The 5,018-nt window shown below is 37.8% G+C and overlaps 1 pseudogene; it reads right to left on the reverse strand.

Annotated features, from left to right (window-relative positions):
* Positions 1-2,909: 2,909 nt before the first annotated feature.
* On the reverse strand, positions 2,910-3,350 carry LOC108585208 (annotated as a pseudogene).
* Between the last annotated feature and the right edge of the window lie 1,668 nt (positions 3,351-5,018).

Here is a 5,018-nt window from a genome sequence, read left to right on the forward strand (position 1 = left end):
GGTTAAATTTGGAAGAAGCTGCCAAAGCATTTTCTAGAGTGACTGTACCGTTTTGCATTCTGGCCAACATCCGGTATTGTCTGTGTTTTCTATTTGACCTGCTCTAATTTGTGTGTAGTGGCATCTGATCATGGTTTTAATTTGTATTTACTTAATGCCTAGTGGTGTTGATCATTTTTTCATGTAGTTATTTGTCATCCGTGCATCTTCTTCGGTGAAGTGTCTAAGTCTTTTGCTCATTTCTAAAACTTGGGTTGCTTGCTTTCTGTTGAATTTTGAGAGTTATTTATATATTCTGGAGAAGTTCTTAACCAGATATATGGTTTGCAAATTTTTTTTTCTTGCATATAGTTTGTCTTTTAATAAAGTATTTTGTAGATCAAGAGTTATTAATTTTGATGAAGTCAAATGTATCACTTTTTTTATTTTGTGAACTGTATTTTAGTGTCATGTCTGAGAACTTTTCGCCTAACCTCAGATCAAGAAGATATTTTTCCTGTGTTTTCTTCTACAAGTTTTATGGATTCATGCTCTACATTTAGGTCTATTATGCCTTCTGTATTAATTTTTCTGTAAGCTGTGAGATTGATGTCAAGGTTAATTTTTGCATGTAGATGTCCAGTTGTTCCAGCACCATTAGTATTGTTGTCTTTCCTTATCAACTCCAGGACACAGAATTTGGGAAACAGGTTTTCCAGCTTGGAGCTGGAGTCAACCCCTGTTCACATTAGTTGAAAAGACTATCCTTTTTCCATTGAATTGCTTTGGTACCTTTATCAAAAATCACTTGGCCATGTTTGTGTGACTATTTCAGGACTTTCTTTCTATCCTGTTCTACTGATGGATGTGTGTCTCTCTCCACCAGTACCACAATGTGTTGATTGCTGTAGCTTTATAGCAACTCCTAAAACATGCAAGAGTGTTTCCACCAATTTTATTCTTTGTCTTCAAAATTGTTTCAGCTGTTGTGGTTTAGTTGCTTTATTATATTCATTTCAAAATCAGCTCCCCTCTCTCTCTTTCTCTCTCTTTCTATATATGTTTATATGTATATTAATATATACATAAAATTTCTGCTGGGATTTTGGTTTGAATTGTGCTAAATTTATACAAAACTTTGGGGAGAATTGACATCTTTACTATGCTTAATCTTCCAACCCATGAACACAGTATGTATCTCATTTAGTAAGGTCTTATTTGATACCTTTCCTTAGTATTTGTTTTCATCATACAGATCCTGTAATATTTTGTTAGACTTACATTTAAGTATTTAATTTTTTGTAGCTGTGGTAAATATATTTTAATGTTGCTTATCAATTGTGCATTGTGAATATATTCAAGTACAGTTGTTTATTGTGTGTTGACTTGTATCCTGTGACCTTGATAAAGTCACTTATTAGCTGTAGGGCTTTGTGTGTGTGCAAATTCCTTGGGATTTTTTATATAGGCAATTATTGTCACCTAAAATAGGACAGTTTTTCTTTTTCCTATTTTATCCATATGCCTTCTTCATTTCTTGCCTTACTGTGCTGGCTAGGACTTCCAGTATGATATTGATTGAAGTGCTGGGAGGACTCATTTTTTTCTTTTCCTCTATCTTAGGACAAAGCATTCTGTCTTTCGCCATTAAGTACAATGTCGACTGCAGGGTTTTCATAGATGCTCTTTATCAACTTGAGGAAGTTTCTCTCTATGTCTAGTTTACTGAGACTTTTTTTAAAAAAATCATATTTTGATGTTGAATTTTGTCAAATGATTTTTCTGCATCAACTGATATGATCATGTGGTCTTTCTTCTTTATACTTTTCGTGGGGGATGGTCTGTAGCTTTTCCTTATTTGTACTGTCTGATTTTGGTCTCAGGGTGATGTTGAGCCCATAAAATAAGTTTGGAAGTTTTCCTCTTCTATTTTCTGGAAGAGATTATGTAGAACTAGTGGTATTTCTTCTTTAACTATTTGGTAGAATTATCCAGTAAAACCATCCAGGCCAGGAGATTTCTTTTTCAGAAGATTTTTGCTATAAATTCAATTTCTTTAATAGATGTAGCACCATTCATGTCAGCTAATTCATATTGGATAAGTTGGTATTTCATGGGTTTTGAGGAATGAGTTTATTTCATCTAAGTGGTTGACTTTCCATGTATAGAGTTGTTCATAATATTTCCTTATTATCCTTTTAGTGTATGTGGGGCTTGTAGTGATATCCCCCCATTTCATTCTGGATATTGGTAATTTCTGTAGTTTTTCTTATTTTCTTTTTCTTTTTCTTTCTCTTTTTGGACAGGTTCTCACTCTGTTGCCCAGGCTGGAGTGCAGTGGTGCTATTGTGGGACTCACTGTAGCCTCAATTTCCTGGGCTCAGGTGATCCTCCCACCTCAGCCTCCAGAGTAATTGGGACTATAGGTGTGCACCACCATGCCTGGCTAATTTTTGTGTTTTTTGTATAGGTGGGGTTTCGCCACATTACCCAGACTGGTCTCAAACTCCTAGGCTCAAGCGATCTACCCACCTTGGCCTCCCAAAGTCCTCGGATTACAGGCACGAGCCCCCATGCCTGACCAGTTTCTCTTATTGTAATTTTTTGACATTCTTACTAGAGATGTATCAATCTTTTCAACAAACCCGCAGTTGTTTCATTGATTTCCCTAATTTTTTCTGTTTAATCATTTATCTTCTTTATAATTTTCTTTCTTCTATTTTGCTTTGAGTCAATTTTGAGTTTATTTTGCTCTTTTATTTTAGTTTCTTATAAAATTTTAGATTATTGATCTAAGAACTTTCTTATTCTTTTTTTTCTGCATCTTGGTGATCATATTTATTGGAAGAGCTTGAGAAAAATGAAAATAACATTTTGCTTAAGAATTTGTGAGTTATCTGCAAATCAACTCATTCCAGGCGTGGAAGAATCCCGGAATTATTTCTTAATATCAGAATGTATGCAGGTTTCTCTTTTGAATGTCTTGCACATTTAGAGAGGCCACTGTACAAAGTCTCCTGTTTTCCATACAGGACAAATTCTTAGTTTCAGCCAACTCTCAGTGTAGGGGCAACCAGGACAACGCCATCTCCCCGGACAAAGAGCATTGGAATATTCCGTTTCGTTGATTTATGTATCTCTTCATATGTTTCTTCATCAATTTCTATAGTAGTTACAGTTTCTTCCACATCTCCCAAGATCATATTTAAATGTTGATCATAAGCATGTAGTCTGCCTCGAAGCTCTTGGTCATTTCTCATTTTCACATCGATTCACTCATCTAGGCTGAGCCTGATAAGATCCAGGGGCTCCTCTACAGTGTTGGTAGTTTGTTGCTGGTCTGCATCGTCTGCCATGTTTCAAACCCTGCCCTTATTCTTTTCTCATACAAATACTTAATGCTATGAATTTTCCTCTAAGCACTTCTTTAGCTGTATTCTACAAATTTTGTTAGGAAAAATTTTCATTTTTGTTCTGTTCAAAATATTTTCTAATTCCCTTGAAACTCCTTTGATCCATGAGTGATTTAGAAATATGTTGTTTAATTTTCAGGTGTTTGGAGATTTTCCCATTCCTTTTCATTTGTTGATTTATAGTTCATTATGGTTAAGGGAATATAACCTGGGTGATTTTAATTCTTTTAAATTCGTTGAGGTTTTTTTTTTTATGACTGAAGACATGGACTGTCTTGGTGAATGTTCCATGAGCACTTGAAAAGAATGTGTATTCTGATATTGTTGTGGATTGTATTACAAATGCAATGAGATCCAGCTGTTGATGGTGTGGTTCAACTCTTCTGTATCCTTGCTAATTTCTGTCCACTCATTCTATCTATTACTGAGCGAGGAATGTTGTGTCTCCAGCTATAATTGTGGATTTGACAACTTCTCCTTTCAGTTCTATCCACAGTTGTTCCATGTACTTGGAAGTTCTGTTGTTAACTGCTTGCACCTTTAGGATGATCTTTTTGAGGTGAAAATTTATTAATTAGACTTCTGTCTGGCAGTGAGTGCCAGAATATGTAAACGAACCCAAGTTTTTTTCACACATCAACATCTAGGCAGGCAGCCCAGGATTAGTATGTATGTTGTGCGTAGGTCACACTCTGTCCTGTTGCTCTTCAGTGAATGGATACTATTCCTAAATCACCTCATGGCCCAAGATAGCTTGCTCTAGATCCATGTTTTTTTTTTTTTTTTTAGACGGAGTTTCACTCTTGTGACTCTTGTTGCCCAGGCTGGAGTGCAATGGTATGATCTCGGCTCACTGCAACCTCCGCCTCCAGGGTTCAAGCGATTCTCCTGCCTCAACCTCCCGAGTAGCTGGGATTACAGGCATGCGCCACCACGCCTGGCTAATTTTGTATGTTTTTTTTTTCTTTTTTCTTTTTTGAGATGGAGTCTCGCTCTGTCGCCCAGGCAGGAGTGCAGTGGTGCAGTCTTGGCTCACTGCAAGCTCCGCCTCCTAGGTTCACACCATTCTCTTGCCTCAGCCTCCGGAGTAGCTGGGACTACAGGCACCTGCCACCACGCCCAGCTAATATTTTTGTAATTTTTAGTAGAGACAGGGTTTCACCATGTTAGCCAGGATGGTCTCGATCACCTGACTTCGTGATCCACCTGCCTCGGCCTCCCAAAGTGCTGGGATTACAAGTGTGAGCCACTGTGCCAGTCCGGTCCATGTTTTAAATGAATCGCTTCATTCAAAACAGTTTTTTTCTATCAATTTGGCTTGTAGCTACTGTCCGCAGCAGCTAACAGAGGTCTGGACAGAAGAACAGCAGGACATCCACTTGCGTGGGTCCCTTTGGGGTAGCCTTGCCATTGGGGTCAGATTTAAGGCATGGCTTCAATGACACAACCACAATGTGAAAGTTTAAGAGATTTTAGTAGTTGCAGACCCTGGGGGCTACATAGCATGCCTGGAGGTCAGGGAGCACAGGCAAGGACAGAGAGAAAGGGATCCCTTTATTGGGTCCAGGGCATTATTTAAATAGGTTTCCCACAGGGAGTTTTAGTTGGTGGATTTAGAGCAAGCAG

This window comes from Papio anubis, chromosome 4 (assembly GCF_008728515.1).
Source record: "Papio anubis isolate 15944 chromosome 4, Panubis1.0, whole genome shotgun sequence".
Lineage (NCBI taxonomy): Eukaryota > Metazoa > Chordata > Mammalia > Primates > Cercopithecidae > Papio > Papio anubis.